Source organism: Falco biarmicus, chromosome 16 (assembly GCF_023638135.1).
Source record: "Falco biarmicus isolate bFalBia1 chromosome 16, bFalBia1.pri, whole genome shotgun sequence".
Classification (NCBI taxonomy): Eukaryota; Metazoa; Chordata; class Aves; order Falconiformes; family Falconidae; genus Falco; species Falco biarmicus.
In genome coordinates, this window is record NC_079303.1 from 8,825,735 (window position 1) to 8,842,304 (window position 16,570).

The 16,570-nt window shown below is 52.4% G+C and overlaps 1 long non-coding RNA gene and 1 pseudogene across 1 annotated transcript; both read left to right on the forward strand.

Moving 5' to 3' along the window:
* Positions 1 to 522: 522 nt before the first annotated feature.
* On the forward strand, positions 523 to 12,769 carry LOC130159594 (uncharacterized). Its single transcript, XR_008825794.1, has 3 exons — positions 523 to 674; positions 1,674 to 1,826; positions 12,648 to 12,769. It is a non-coding gene; the product is annotated as an uncharacterized LOC130159594 (long non-coding RNA).
* A 247-nt stretch (positions 12,770 to 13,016) lies between these two features.
* The window catches only part of LOC130159852 (hydrocephalus-inducing protein homolog), a 98,954-nt pseudogene continuing 95,400 nt past the window's right edge, over positions 13,017 to 16,570 (forward strand).

Here is a 16,570-nt window from a genome sequence, read left to right on the forward strand (position 1 = left end):
TTCCCCATTACGGATTTCCCACAGCTCACCTCTCAACTCCGGAGGGATTTCAGGCCGGCTCCTGCTTCCTTTCAGCAGATCATTCAGAGTTCTGTGGGATTCGCTGCATGTCGCTCAGATAGGTGATTCGAGAGCCCTTCGCGTTAGATCCTTAAACGCATCGCGTCGGAGTCACCAATTTGCGGCGAATGAAGAGACGGGACGCAGCTTGATGCAAGCAAATGTCAATTTATTGTACAGAAGCACGCGTTTTTATACACTTTCAGAAGCTGCGCGTTTTAAACTAATTGGTTCTTGAAGCTAAGCATTGCATACTAGGCAATCCCTGATTGGTGGTTAACTACCGGCACTTAACAGCAAGGTGTTGCCTTTCCTTGGCACCATCTGTCCCCTACTCCCCTGTGCTCTGTAAACATGCCTCATCATGTTAATTGTTGTCTAGACAAGCTCGAGCACATTCCCCTCAGCTAACTGATTGCCATGCGTGGTCCTAGTTTCCAGCCCGCTCCTGCAGTGCCAGAAGCTGCAAATGCCAACCCAGCTGTTGTGGACTGGGTTAAGGCCGTGTGGGTTTTTTCTTGGCCTGGAGAAGTTGGAGGAAGGACCGTCTGTGGCGTTTAACGTGGTCTCTGGAGCCGACCGTGGGAGGATCTTGCTGGGCCGTGGGTGCTTGGGTATTGCCATGGTTTTAAATGCACGTGATGCCAAGCAGTAGAGAGCTGCCATGTGCTTAGGCTCTGAGGGAGGTCGGGTATGTCGGGTGGAGGAGAGGAGGGGCTGGTAGTCCCCAGCCTGTGGTGCCCCGCAGTATGGGGCGGGATGGGAGATGCCCTGGCAGGACCCTGCTAGCTGAGGAGAATTGCTGGGTGTGAGGGAGGAGGGACTGCTCCTGCTCTGCATCTGTGACAGACCACTAAGCCCCGCTCCTACAGCGTGGTGGTACTGCAGCATGGTTCTGTCCTCGGTGTCGTGGGGGCTTAGATGGCTCTTAGCTGCCAGAGGAAACAGGAGGCCAAGAGGGCTGGGGTTAAGGCAGCGTCAGCCCCAGGAACAACTACTTGACCGATCCTGTAACTGCATAGATATGGGTGTCCTTGACAGCTGTACCCTTTCTTGTCTAGGTTGAGATGTTGTGCCGATACCTTGCAGAGTCAGGTCTGAACCTCTATCCGGAATCTATCCATCCTTCTGTGGCACTGTCTTCTGGCAGTCGCAGCCTTGGATACTGCCTTGTTGACTTCCATGTCAGAGATTCCCCTTGAACTGTGATTAACTTCTTGAGGCTTGTAAATTTTCTTCTGCATGTACACAGAGACAGCTGTCTGCATTAAAGGGTATCATAGTATTAAGGAAAAAGAAAAGCTAGGAGGCATCACACTTGTTAGGGCCAAAGATTTTGCTTTGTTTTAAAAAAGCAATGGGAGGAGAACAACTTACTCTGCAAGTAACTGCACAGTTAATGTCTCAAAAATGCAGGCATTTGAAATGCTGTCTTGCTTCAGAGAAGAAGTAGAGAAGCAGTTCAGAGTTTGGAAGTGAGATGTAAACTAAACAAAGTGAGAAAACGAAATGGGTTCCCAGCATGGGTATAAAAAGGGGGACAGCAAAGCCAGGGTTGTGTGTTCAGGTCTGTGCTACCAAAACCAAAATGAAATCGTTGTTCTCCCCTACAGTGTGGGACTGCATTGCTCAGAACGCGGCAGGGGAAACACGGACAAAAGGAGCCACCTTGATTTTCCTTCTTTCTCATCGGGAAACAAATACGAAGCCTGTTCTGGCTCAAGAAGACTGAGCTGCCTATTTGGGACTTCATCAGGTGTCAGTGGGTAAGTGATCTGACTGCAGTTATTTGTTAGAGGATGTTTTGGTAGCATCTAAAATGATTGAGTGTTGCAGTCAGTCCTTTCTTGAACCGAGCGCTGGAGTTCTTCCTCCATGGGTTAAAATGGGGGTAGTGAAGGCTCCTTCTGCACCCCCTCGTATAAGCTGCCTGTGGCAGCACTTCCCCCCCCTCCCTGGATCCTCACTGCAGCTCTTTGCCTTTGCTGCAGCTCTGTGTCCTCTGCAAGACAGCAGCCGTGTCCAGTTATTCTGTGGGTTTGATGGCGTGGGTGCAGCAATGATGACAGGAAAGGTGCTTCTGATGTGCCTGTTTCAGACCCTGTGCAGGGGTTTTGGTGTTCAGAAGCTGGAGAGTGCCTGTGCTGTCAGGGTTGACCTCGGAGCCCGCAGCAGGGCTTCTGGGGGGTGCTGGCTGACGGTGCTCTGTGTCCTTCTAACGCTGCAGCAAAGGAGAGGTTAATAATGCAAGGTGCCTGCTCTTGCCCGCGGCTGTAGGCTCCTTTGTTTCTGCAGGAGGAGAAGAGCTGTGTAAACAGTGTTTCCCCGGGGCTGGGGGGAAGGATTTTCAGCCTGGGTGGAGCAGCTCCCTGCATGAACCAAGTTCTCTGTGCCTCTAAAAGAGAGCAGGGCCACCAGCCTGGTTTGGTCAGACCCCGCTAGGATGGAGCAGGGTGGCTCGCTTGTGCGCTGCGCTGTGCACGAGTGTGATCCCCTGTCTGCTTCCTTGGGACTAGCTGCAGCCTGTGCTGCTGGGCATGTGTCTGTCAGGAGCGCAGGCAGCCAGCTGGGAGCCAAGTGTGAACCGGGAGGGATGGCTCCCAGCTGAACTGGATGGTGGCAGCTGGATGCTGTGAAGGAGAGCAGAGGTGAGCTGCTGGGGCGGGGGGGGTGTTGGCAGGGGAGGAGGGGCTTGGTCCCTGCGGGAGCAGAGCTGGCTGTGTAGGACCCCAGGAACAGAACGGAGAGGGGGCAGTGATATAAACCCTGTACCCCCAAGTCCATGGTCGTGAGCTTGGATGGTGCTGTGATTTTCAGCCTCTGGGCTCTTTCTGAAAGTGTGCGTCTCCCCCAGGGGAGGTGGCTAAGCCCTGTCCCGGGGAAGAAGCCTGGAAGAGACTTGGTTGTCCTTCCCCTTCCCTGTCTCAGCTCCGCCTGTGTGTCTGGGCGTCCAGCTCTGTGACAGGGGTGGTCTGCCTTACATTTCCATCTCCAAGCATGGCGAAGCCCAGAACTGGGTCAGAAAGCGGTGGCTGCAGTCTTCTACATCCTGCAGGGCATCCTGAACCATGTGTGTAGGCTTGCCAAGTGTGGGCACCCATACCGACTGTAACTTCAGGTCCGTGGCTGCTCGAAAATGGCAGCTTGGCAGGGCTGTCTGGTGTCTGTAGCCATCAGGAGCCGTGGCTCTGGTGAAAAAGCTGCAAGACCAGCTGGCTGTGGCCTCCCTCTTGTCGTCTGCCAGCAGGCTGGCTGACAGCACACACCAGCCGTGCCATCTCCCCAGCCTGCTCTCTGGGAATGCAGTGTATTCCTATCCCTCAAAGTCCCCGTGAGCTAGAAAAAAAGAATAGTCTGCACTGTTCACCTTCCCTGCCCTCAGAAATGAAGCAGCTTTGGCAGAACGTGTGTGTTTTGCAAAATGCTGGAGCACCCCAAGGGCTTTGCGTGCAAAACACGAGCGAATCAAATCAAGCTGCCTTTTGCAGAGAGCGTGGGTCCCCTTCTGCTGGATCACCAGGGTCTCTGCAGCTCCCCTTGCACGGGGCTGCATCATCTCTTCCCTGCTGCCTGCCAGGGTTTTTGTCTGGGTGTTTAAAGGCCCTGGCAAAGGGAGTTTGCCTCCCGTGGGGCTGGGAGCGGGTTGTGCAAGGGGGACCCACGCTCTCCCTCCAGTGACAGGCACTGCAGGGAGGCTGAAGAGCCTGTCTGAGCTGGGGCCCTCTGGGTGCTGTGCTTCTCTAGCCTGGGTGGCTGGAAGTAGCTCCTGCAGACCATCTTGGCGTGCTCTTGCCGAGCGATGACCTCTTCAGTGCTGTAAGCTGGGATTTCCACAGCGACAAGCTGTGCTGCTGTGGGTGCGCTGGTGTAGTTGCCCTCCAGTTGATGGGCGTGGGTATGTCCAGCCCAGGGTCTGGCAACAGCAGATAGAGATTTGCCTCCATTACATGTGAGAGTTGGGATGTGGGAAGAGGAGCAAAGGAGAAAAAGGCTTTGAAGTCAAGGTGTATGCATTAAAAAAACAAACAAAAAAAAAAAAGCCCCCCAAAACTGAGCATGTTTCTCTCTGTCCAGCATGCTTGAACTCCCCTGTCCCAGGCTTCTCTTGTACTGTGAACTCTGCTTTACTTTAGGTTGAACCTGTCTAAGAAAAAAAAATAAACTGGCTAAACTTTGTGCAGAAAACTCTAAGATCCCGATGGGTCTTAACCTATACGAGAAAACAGAGTGAACTAACCCTATTGCAATGTCCACGTGGTAAAATGGGGGTGAGCAAGCTGACCTGTGATCGGAGGCTGACGAAGGAAGGCGCTGGCTGGGAAGAATGGTGGGTCCTGCCTTCCCTGCTTCCCTGCCCTGCGTTTGCCTCTGCCAAGTAATGACTGGCTCATCTCGGTGGCAGTGCAGGGAGCACAGGCTAAAAGTGAAGTGGCCCACGGGTAGCGTGTAACTCTGAGATCAAAGTCCGGAGGGAGGAGGGTGAGCCCTGGCTGTGCAAGGCACCGGAGGGTGATGTGCTGCGCATCGGGGTGCCTTTTTATTGCATGCCTTTGTGTTTTGTTGCTCAGTCCTTGGAAAAGACTGTGCTGAGGATCAGACGTGGCCCCGTGTCCCTTTCCTGTACCAGGCTGAGCCTTGCCTGAAGGGCTGCAGTTACCCAGGATTGCAATGCTCGTGTTCCCAGGTGCAGTGCGATAATGGCTGTGGGCCTTCTGAGGTCCAGTTACTTGGGCAGAAGCCTTTTTGAGAAGGAAGTATGGGGAAGACTAATATACAACACAAATTCTTTTTGGATGATTATTTCACACTCTGCGATCCCATGGCATATGCCCAAGGCTCAGGCTTTGAGGTGTCCTGCTTGGCTTCTTGATGAAATACCAGCGATGCTCACTCTGAAGTGGGAATAAGTCTCCAGCTGTCTGATTTGGAAGTGCTCTCGTTTGCCATCTTACGCAGCTCCATGTTTCCCCTGTGGTCTCACCAGCCAAAGAAGCAGTTCTGTCCTCCTAGCTGGAGGAGCCTCTGTGTCCTTGAAAGGAACGTGAGGGATTCAAACAACACTCAGCAAGCAGTGACCTCCCTCGAGCCCTGTGTCAGACCCTGCACAAGGGCAGGGCAGAGGCGCCCAGGTAAGTGCATCTGTCTGAATGGACCACCGGTGTGCCTGGTGCCCGAGCTCCTCAGCGAGGGCGTAAGGGCACCTGTGGGCTCTGTCAAGAGTTGAGAGCTGTGTGTGATGCTGTGCTTAGCAGGGTTTGCTGGCTGCGGTGCTTCCCCGAGGACAGGTCAGTTGTGCTGGTTTGTGCCCGGGTGTGAGCCTGCGCCGAGAGCCCCGCCGCAGGCAGGCTGCGAGGGGCGCGGTGGCAGCGCAGCAGGTGAGCTGCTTGAGCTGGGCTCCAAGTTATCCCAAAGTGAGCAGGCCAGAAGAGCAGCTGGTCCCTTCTGAGGGCAGTGCTGGCACCTCTGTGGGTTGTGTGGCTTGATTTTTAGGATCTGTTGTCATAGTGGGTGTTTCCAGATGGCGTGTGGCTCTTGGATGATGAGTCTGGAGTGCTGGCTTGCTTTCTTAGCCCCGGGGGAAACCCTGTGGGTCCTGCCATGAATTTCTCTAAGGGCTGCCGCCGTGTTTTGTGCTGAGACGGGCAGGGCTGTGGCTGTGCTGAAGCTGGGAGGCTGTGTTGGAGGCAGTGTGGCTGCATGCTTGCTGTGGGCGTTGCACGCGTTCCCTGAGCTGCTGTTGGTTGTGCCCAGCAAGTGCAGGGAAGCGCGGCTGGTTCCAGTTGCCCTGGGGCAGGGGTAAGTGGGAGCTCCCTGCTGAAGCCGTGAGCTGGTGTGGTAGCTGGGCACAGCTGGGCTCCTGTTTGTGGGTCCCCCTGGGCTGGCAGAGGCTGGGTGGGAGCCGGCTGGGTGCTGAGCATCCCTGCAGCCCTCTGCTGTGCCTCTCCGCGTCCCTGCCGTTGCCACGGTGGCATCGGCCACTGCCCCTGCCGTTGCCACGGTGGCATCGGCCACTGTCCCTGCCGTTGCCGCGGTGGCATCAGCCACTGCCCCTGCATTAGCCACTGTCCCCGTTGAAGTGGCAGCCAGGACAAGGGGCTGGCTGTCAGCGCCGACCGGGAGTGCGCGGAGTGCGCGGGTGTCCCTGCGGCCCCGCCGGTGAGGTGGCGGGTGGCTTTCGGTGCCGGGGCCACCTGCGGGTGGGAGGGCTTGGGAGCGGGGCTGGGGGCAGCTCGGAGCGGGGACACAGAGGCAGGGCTGTGCCTGGGCCGGGGTGACACGGCTCCTGCCAAACGCCTCCCGGCAGGACGTTGTGCCCATCTTCCGGCGGGGTCTGTGTCCCTGCAAGGAAGCTGCTTGTGGGGGGGAGGGTTTGGGGGATGTGGCTGCCTGTGGAGGGAGGGGGGGGCTCCTGAGGCACCTGGAGGCTGCAGACATCCCTTGTCAGGCACCGGCAGTTGGAGCCCCTTCTCCTCCCCTCCCGAGCCGGACAGGGAGCGAGCTTTGCTCCCCGAAAGAAAACTCGGTTCTTCCTTGCTTCCCATTCCCACGGGGTGTCGGTGTGCCTGCATCCGGACTGGGTTAACCGTGGAGGGGGTGGAAGCTGCCTGCTTAGCTGCTGCTGCTCTCGCCCTCCTCATCTTGCTTTCTCCCTGTGTTGCCCCGTCTGTAAATGAGGGGTGAGATGAGTTGTTCTTGCTCTGTCTACAAAATGCTGTGAAGGCTCGCGATGAAAAATTGGACAGATGGCCCAGGTAGAAGTGACTGCAAAGCTCACTGCTTTCCTTGCATTTTAAATCCATAGGTGACTTTCTGAGAAAAAGCAATTTGTGTATACATCTAGAGAAAATGCAGAGGCTAGAGTGCTCCAGGAGGGAGCAGATGATTCTTAACAGGCTGTCCAGCCTCACCCCTTCACTGAAGGATGAGCAGTAACTTGGTGGTGAAGCCAAAGCTTCCTCTGTAACACCTTGGGGTTGCAGCCAGTGCTGTAGTATTACAGCAGCAATCCAGAAAATGCAGAATATTTACTCTTCTGGCAGCCAGTAATGTGTGTGTGTGTGCTGGAGAAGCAGGCAGAAGGCTGGATCCAGCCCAGGCCGGCTTGGGGGGTTGTGTTTCTGCTTTTGGTTGTTTCCCTGCCTCCACTCTGGTGTCTTCAAACTGAGTTAATGTTTATGCTCTGCCAGAGGTAGAAACTCCTGTGTGACAACTGGGCATGAATATATGTAACTTTTCACTGAGGAAGTTTTGAAGACTGAGGTTCTAACACTTTGGGTTGGATTAAGGCTCGTAGGAGCATTTTGGACAACTGGGCTGATGCCCGAGCTCTCAGGGTCCTGGCAGGTGAAGGCAGCTGGTGGGTACGTGAACACCGTGCAGCCTGTGCTGTGCGCTGCGAGTTGATGGTGCAGAAACTAAGAGATGGTGCAGAAACAAGGGGAGTGAGTGGTGTTTAGGGCTGCTGGCAGTGTCCCTTGTTCCATCTTGGTGTGCACTTAAAGGGTGGATTAACAAATTCTTGCAGATCATCAGAATGGAGATTACTGGTCTTATGCTTTTTCATGCTGCCCAGGGAAGCGGTTGAGTCACTGTTCCTGGAAGTATTGAAAAGGCACATAGACGTGGTGCTTAGGGACATGGTTTAGTGGTGGACTTGGCAATGTTAGGTTTATAGTTGGGCTCAATCCGAAGGGTCTTTTCCAACCTAAATGATTCTATGAAATGCGATCCAGGTGCCAGGAAAAGAGTAAATAAAGAGGGAGTTGCAAATCTGCAAAGCTAGGGTAGCCGAGATCAAATGCTGGGTGAGGCAGCCTGGAAAGGGACAATAGTACTGTAAATACTTAGGCAGGAACCAGAGTTACTGTAAATGATGGTACGTGAGGCTAGGGAATCTCCAAGCAGACCCTTGGAAGTGAGCTTGGTTGCTGTCACTGTCAGCTGGCAGCTGAAGTTTATTGAAAGAAATTAACAGGAAGGTATAACATGAGGCTCCTATTAATTATCTCGGCTATGGTAGAGCTTTTGTAATAAATTGCAGGATGGCAGAATCAAAGTGATAAATTAGAGGTGGACTGGAATATAAAGGTGACAGGTGAGGCTTCCTGCGTAGCAAGGCTTGATTTAGAAAGCACTCAACCACTTAGCAGCGGGCTGGAGGGGCAAAAGAGTAGTCTTGGAAAATCTGCTTCTCCTTTCCTGGCTTCCTTGAGATGCTGTTGATATGGTAATTATAGGTAAGCAGGTGATTTCTAAGCAAGAGATGTGATGATGCTACTGAAGCCTGAACAGGGCAAGACGGTCTAACTGAACAAAATTGTTCAATAGCATCCTGATTCTCACTTTTAACGGATCTCCTTGTCTTGCTCTTCCAGCAAAGTGTAATAGAAAAGCAAATTAAGCAGTTGCTCCAGAGAGAGATGGTTTATCTTTGCGGAAGCAAGAAGAGGATTTATTGTGTATGCCAAAGCAAGACTGAGCCACCAGTCTGTGCTCCTACCAGAAAAGCTGGGTGTAGTGTGTTGCAGCGCAGTGTGCGGGTCCATCCCCAGCCTCTGCCTGGAGAGCAATCGGCTGGTGTCAGACCGGCTCAGAGGCTGGTGCTGGTGCTGCAGCACGAGTGACGTGGGGTCCTTCGAAACAGGAGCACTGGCACATGGCATGGTGACAGCTGCAGGATCTGTATGGACAGAGCTGTGCCTTTCCGTCAAACTGCCCTTTTTCTCCTAGTGGGCATTAAGGATTTTGCTGTTTGTTCTTAATTTCCTGTCTTGTTTGAGCACAGTACCATCAGAGAGCGGTTCAGTTTCATTTATAGAGGGAAGCTGTTGGACATGCACACAAAGGGATTTGGATGCTTTAGGGCCATATCTAAGTGCTCTCGTCAAAGTGTTCCTCAGCACAGCTTTTGCCAAGCTCACGGGTGCTGAAGGGCCACTCTGTGCCTGCGTTGGTTGAGCTTTCTGACTTTTCAAGACGTGAAGCCCTGCCTTGTGCCTGCAGATACTTTGGCTGTACGGCCCTAGCCCGTATCGTGAGCCAGGCAGTGTTCAGAGGTTAATACTGCTGCCCTAAGGAGAAGAGGTGCTTTTATTTATCCTTAATGTAGCTCACGGCCAAAACACTCGCCTGGGAGCAGGATGATCCTGTGCAGACCCTTCTTTTCTGCCTAACCTGACTCAAGGAATCTCTGTAGTAGCTGTGAGCCCACATCATGAAACGGATCCTTTTCTGTCACCTTGAAGATTGTCCTGATCTTTTTGATTTTTTTCTCCAGAGGCTCCTTATGTGCTGCACATGAGTCATTAGCTAAAAGACTTTGTAGCCCAGGGAGCAGAGCCCCCCCAGCCAAGGGTTTTCCTTAGCTCTCAAGCATCCTAGCTGCTAGCCTGCAGATCAAGCTTTTTCTCACTTGCTTTCTGGAGGCACCATTGCTAGGAGATCTGGAAGTGATCTTGTTACCGAAATCTCGGAATGAAGAACTTATCGACACCAATGTGATGTAGATAAGCAGACACTTCTTTATTAACGGCCGGGTGCGTGAGCGAGTCCTCTCACGATCAACGCACGCCAGGTCCCAAAATCAGATTCCATATATAGAACTTATTCATACATATTCATTAAATATTCATGCATAACCATAACATTTCGCGTAAATCATTAACATACTCTCCTCCCATATCCGATTCTGTGCAGTAGAGCTTAGAAAGGTCTAGAAATGGGTCTGGGGTGCAATTTGGGTAGGTGGTGTATGAGTCGGTGGTCGCGATCTCCCCCTGCCGGAATTACCTTTTACTGAAGTTCACAGTTTCTTGGCAGGTAACCACAAGCTGTTCCAGTCGACTCTCCCCAGTTCCCATTCATCTCATATTCTGACATTTCAGTACACCTCTGCATACAGAAGACTGGTTAAATACAAAGAAACCTTTCAACCCTAAAGTTATTACCTAAGTTTTAACAATGGTTCCAGCCCCTTCTTCTAGCCTTGGTACAGGACGTACGGAAGATCCCATAACAACTTTTACTGTGCAGCTATAAGTTTCTTATAAGATTTTTTTTCTTATCCTTCTATATTTTAATTTTATTAAATGATTTTATAAAATCAATTAATCAATCAAATAAAATCAATCAATCTTAACTTATTAACAAATCGATAACAATCTTGTCTGGGCTGACGAGCAGGGCTGAGGAATGGATTTGGCCCTCTCCATCTCCCTGGGAGGGCGGAAAGTTTTGGGCTGGAAAACCAGAGGAGTTCAATGGCAGGGACGCAGCTGAGTGTGGGAGCAGGGTGCTTGGGTTTGAGAGCAGGCTGAGATGCCAGCGTTGGATGCTGCGGTGCTTGCAGGCTTGGCACAGGTTCCATGTGGCTTCTGCCATGCAGCTCCATGAAGGCACTTTGCAGCTAGTGGTTTCCCTTGCTAAGCACCTGTGGCTGCTTTGTCAAGTCCTCTGAGTGTGAAGCCTGGCTCCAGCTGTGCTGCTTGCCTGCAGCAGGCAGGAGTCACTTCTGTGCCGAGCCAGGGAGGCTCTGGCATTGCTTCTGAGGTGGGGGAGCGGTGGGCAGGAGCACGTGGTGGCAGACCTGTGGGTGCATCTGAGGCCAAGCATGAGAGCCCTGATGGGTCTCACCTTGACGTCTGTCTTGGAGTTCTGCCTTCTGAGGCAGGAAGCATCACCCAGCGTCCGGTTCCCTTTCTTTAGAGCGCTTCTGTCTTGGAGCCTGGAGCGCACCGGGGTGTCATATCTGAGCTCTGCAGTTCCTGTTCAGATTTGTGGCTGGACACCATGTGGGAGACGTGTTGGAGTGAGTTGCCGCAAGCTAGCTGGCTGGAGAGCCAGCTTTTATCTTCCCTGACCGGACTGTAAAGCCCCAGATAATGTATGCTGGTTTTCCAGCGGAGGGTTCCTGGTTCCCTGCTGAGCAGATGTGCTGATTTGGTTTGCTTGTGGCCGTGAGTCTCATGGGAAGCGTTTGTTTATGCCGTATGCTGCGCTGAAAATGCGTGAAGCTCCCTGGCAGCCGAGATGGCCTTGTAAGTTGGATGTCCTCAGCTGGTGTGTGTGTAGATGTGTGCACGGTTAATTGGAACAAGCTCATTAGGTGGCTACTCACCAGGTGCAACAACAGAGGACACCCCAAAGGCATTGTTGGAGCTGTGGCAACACGGTGATTTGCCTGTTCTCTTTTGCGTTGATGTGCTTGGGGTCCTCCCCAGGCAAGCAAAATAGGAATTAAGTTCTTGCTTTGTAAGTCAGCGTGGAGGTTTTTCTGTACTCCTTAAAGAAATGAGTAGCTTGTCTGCAGTGTCTGGATGAATTTACCTGAAGCTGGGATCTGTGAGTTTTTGCTTAATTTTGGGATGTCAAAAAGTGTTAGGGTAGAGCTGGGTCTTTCAAGTCCCATAAAATAAGAAGTGGGCAAATCCATCCGTCCCTTGGTCCAGTTAGCCAGAAAGGGAGGGGAAATGATTTCTAGTCCAAAGTAGTGCTTAGTAAGTGCTGTACATACCTCTCTTTGATTTTTGTCGATGCTTGAGACCTGCTTTCTGGGGGTGTTTTCTCCTCTTTTCCTTTCTTGCACCCGCACTTTTTGAGATGCAGATGGAGAGGTCGTCAGCAGGCTGGTGGTAGAAAAAGAATGGCCCATGGACCTGTTGACCCATGCGGCCTGCAGGATGAGGATGCTGGAGAAGAGCTGCCGTGAGGATAGCCTTAAGTGGCCCTGCTTTCACTAACGTTGCGTTTATATTTGAGCTAATTGCTCATGCAGCTTGAATGGTTTCATGCTTTTCTTTCTGCTGTTACAGCTTCGAACGCCTGTAGGGAGCCTTGAGTTTGGGTGTTAATAAGTGAAAAAAGGGGCCCTCGTTCTCCATGGAGAAAGGCTCTTGGTCACTGTGGCAATTTCATGCCTGGAAGGAGTCCTGTTTGCTGGATCATTTTTGCAAGTTAACCAAATTAGCTTTGAGAAACCATAGTTGATAATCAGAGTACTGAGCTCTGTGCTCCATTAGTTAAAACCATCACCAACCTCCTTGCACAAAGGGTGGGCATTTGGTTTGCAAAGTAGGAGAGCGGTCTGATTTTGATGCTCGGGGCAGCAGCGATCCCCGGCTTTAAGGTTGTTCCTAATACTCTGAGCACTTAGTAGGGTCAGGCGCAGAGTCGCATCGGGTCAGCTGCTTTTGCAAAATGAAGCAGTGAAGTGACATTTCTCTTTTGTTCCCACCGAAAAACTTTTGAAGAGTAATAAAGGACAGTTTGGGTATTAATCGAGATTTGGATAAAAATTCCAGTAAATAGTTCCAAAATAGATGGAAGTTGGAGGGAGAAGGTGAGAAATGCCAGCAGGCTCTGATGTGTGCGTGTGGCTTGTGAAAGGCTGTTTTGGCTCAGGGAATGTTTGTTGTGGGGTTTTACTTCTATCAATCTTCACTCTTCTGCTTCAACATGGTCTAATTATGAGACAGGGTGGGGAGGCCGCAGTTATGAAGGATGCCACAACCCGGAGACACAGCTGTCTCCTTTGGGTCTGCCATGTAGGGGATTCTGGATTTTCAAAGTCCTGTTGTTGTTCCTTGCAGGTCAACTGAGGCATGGCCACTGGAAAGCCCTGCTGGTTCACGGGGTCCTCCAGGATGGCTGGTGGATTCCCGAGCCAAGTGGTAGTGCCTCGTAATCCGAAGCTAGTCAGAGAGACGGAGAAGCCTGCAGCTGTAAGTACCTGCTGCAGCCAGGTAGGAGCTGTGTAAGGCTGGAAACTGCCCCCGTGTCCTTCCTCTACCTGCCCCTCCTGTTGTCTGGCCGCACTGTGAAGCTGGACACCACCTCCCCGTCTCTCTGCTGCCGTGCTTCTGTCGGAGGTGGCGATCATGGTGCAGTAGGGGATGGACTGTGTGCTGCTTCAGGGCAAGCCCAGAGTCTGTCTGGATGTGCCACCGGAGCCAATTTAAATGGACGTACCGGGCATTGCACCGGAATAGCTGAAGCATGAGCGTGTGCTTCGTTCTGTCCCCTTTGTGTGGGCAGCAATGTTTTGTCACGTCGGGATGCTTGCCAGCGCTGCTCTGACCATACCTGCCCTCCAGGCAGCTGGGCACGTGGTGGGCTGCTCAAACTCTGCCTGAAGGTTTCGAGAGGTATGGCTGGTCCCAGATGGAACAGGTTCCAAAACAGTTGTTCTGTCCCGTATCCCCTGTGGAGCACAGACCCAGCGCTGCAGACAGCAGCAGAGTCAGGGCAGTTCCTCCTCCCCATCCTCAGATGTCCTTTGCTGACCAGAGCTCACCTGACTGAAGGCGACCTGGCGCTGAGGCTCTGTCGAGGAGATCTCTCTGCATACTTCTGTGGAGAGGTCTCGGAGGCCAGAACAGAGAAAACAAGTGCTAATTCAAAAGAGATAACTAAAACCTGGAGCCATTCCTCTCCACCTCAGTTTTGGCACAACACTGCTTCTCTGCTTTCCTCTGACTCACCCAGCAGTGACGTCTCCACACGTGTGGTGGTTGTAAGCGTTGTGCAAGGATGGAGTTAGGGGGTTGCTGGTAACTCCTCCCGACCTTCTTCAAAGGTCACTGGCTCAATCCAGCAAATCTGAAGAGGAAACAAATGCCTGAAGAGCCAAATCCCCCAACATGTCACATCAAATCACAAAGGAGAAGCTACTGGGACAGAGCCACTTGGTTGGAGCGTGTGTATTCCGCTCTCTGTCATTAATTTACTGATGTTAAATATTTCAGCGGGTAATTATGGGACTTCCAGGACTATCCTAGTGGCTGTGATCACAAATTATTCATCAGTGGCTCTTGCACAAGAAAAGCCTTTCTGAATGAAGGCATTTCTGTAGCTCTTGCTGGTGTTTTGCATTTCAGCTGACTCCCTCTGCCTTCCTGAAGGAGATGACTCTTAGCACCAAGCAGAGGCTGGCCAGCACTCGGGAGATGCGGCGGCCCCAGATTACCCAGCTTCTCGACGTGAGCGAAGCCTCCCGTCATAAGGTAGCCTTTTCTTGCCCTTTTCCTTGCTGTTTGACGTGACATTTGAAGTGGGCCTATGCTTGTGACAGGCTTGCCTCCAGCTTATCTAAATACTTTGGTGGCAGTTTGTCGTTTCAAACTGCTGCTGGTGGTGGTGGCGTTCCTTCTGCTGGGGGAAAGGTGAAATGTTTTCCCCCAGTGAGCTGTTGAAGTCCTGGCCTGCACTAAGCCCATATAAATCACCTCTGCTGAAGTTGGTGGCTTTTGCTGGAGACGAGCTACTGTGGCTAAAGCATGATCCTGGAGAAAGGCTGGGGGGGGACACAAGGATGCAAGTTTGCAATTTCCCACCCTCCTGCTGAAATAGGCAGCCCTTGGTCTGGTGTAGTCTCTGTCAAACGCTTGGGGTCATCGGATGGCCTCAATGGTGGCAGCGTTGGTCTTTGAGGGCTGAGGGCCTACGGTAACTCTTCAAGGTGTAGCTCAAGCAATTGCATGAATGCTTTGGGTTGGAACGACGAGTGGGACCCTTACAGGGTGTTAGATTTTTCAGGCTGCCAGGTACACAGGGGAATGGCGCTGGGCAGAGGGGAGCGGGTGTGCTTTATCTGGATCAGTGTTTGCTTACATGTATGTTGAAAGCTGCTCTTCTTACACATCTGCTTAGTAGAACGCACGTTCCAAGTGGGTAGATGACTGAGGTAGGCTGTTGAGTGGAAAAGTGCCAGCAAGAGACCTGTAACAAATTGGTTGGGGATTGCCTTAGACAGCACGTGAGGTTGGGAACGCCTCGGACGAGCACACACAGAACTGGCCGTGTGCTGTGGCTGCTGGCTTCAGCACGACCCTGACTCCTGTGCAGAAGCAGGAGGCGTGCCTGTGTCTTGTGAGTGCGAAGAGTTCAGCTGGAAGGGGGGAGACAAAGCAGGGAGGGATTTTCTCCAAGTAATGCCTCTGCGCCGTAAGCGTTTGCTGTTTCTGTGTGTCGTCAGGCGCGCTTCTGTAGTGGTATTAACTGACGTGGCAATAATGGACTGTAATGAAGCATCCGTTGAAAGCTCATGGGAAAAGGAGATGCCAAGTCCAGCCCTATTCAAGTTGCGCAGTAGTGCTGGGGAAGGAGCTGAACCTTATCACCTCATCTGTTGCTTTCTTAACGGCGGTGTTCCTTTTTGGCCTGTCTTCTCTTCCTCATGGTTTCTAGGCTGTGTATCAAAAAAGAGATTTGAGGATGGGTTGGACTTGGTGACTGTCTCAGGGTAAAGATAATCCCCAAACTGTTTCCCGTGGAGTCTCCTGTAAATGCTTGGCTTTCACTTGCTGCACGAGTGCTTACGGCTCTCGCAGTAAGTGCTCTGGAGCGGTGTGACCGTGTTAGCCCAGGGCTCTGCCGGAGGTAAGCGCTGCCTTGCCTTTTGGAGCAGGAAACCTGGAGAAACGGCCAGCAAAAGAGCTGCTCGCTTGAGCCTGCTCAGTGTGGCCCAGAAACATTTGATCTGCTCAGAGCACAGGTGGGTGAGCTGCCGTTCCCCTGGCGTGAGCTGGGCAGGCGTACTCACCGGGAGACTGTACTTCACTGGGGACCGATGTAGTATTCTCTGATTGATGAATCTTTCTCCCAGCGGCTGAAACTCTGTTTTGCATCTGCAGTTCTCGGCACCTTCCCCGAGACAGCGCTCGTTCCAGCCTTTCCCGTCAGAGGTGGTATTCCAGAGCTACGTCCCCTATGAGGTCTATGAAGTGCCACTGACTCTGAGGAACGAGGACAAGGTAAGTGCTGGGATGTGGAAGTTTAACCCTGTGCTGGAACTGGAGAGCAGTGTCATCCGCGCGGTGCACAGCACAGCCAGTCACCTGCTGCAGCACAGCACATCCGGAGTAAAATGTCTCGCCACCTTTATTTTGCAAGATGGTGGAAATCTTGCCATGCTGAGGTTTCTCGCCCTGGTTTTGGCTGTGTGTTGGTAGTCCCTAACCGAAAGGAGCTTTTCTAGTCAGCATCCTTCCCCCTGAAAGCCCTGGATGGCTGGGAATGTTGAGGGCTGTACAGTTCTTCCCTGCCCTCGTGCTTTCCCTCGAGTGTGCACCGTGTCCTGGTGGCTCCGTGGTTAATCTTGGTTTCCACAGGGCAGCTCTGCCTCTGGGTGAGCTGCACAGAGAGCTGAACGGGCTGTCAGAGCGCAGGGGTTGAGTCTTCTCCGCTTTATGCTGGAGTAAGTTATAATTAGTGGTAACAGCGCTTCAGGAAAGGTGGTTTGAAACAGCAGTGGAAACAGACTGATGTAGCAGAAGCAGTGGGAGGCCTTTAGGTGCCGCTTCAGGCTCCTGCTAAGCTTAATTGGGTTCTGCTCAGGTTTTTCTGAGGCAATGTGACGCTCTGCTTCCCCTTTGGAGAGCCACAGCACGTTCAGAGTCAAGTGCCCTCGGAGGTCTCCACCTTTGCTTGAAAAACCTGATCATTTTGAGATTTCCGAAGAAAGCTGCAAATGGAAAAGTTGGAAAATGTCAGCAGTTTTGTTCCACTGTAAAGA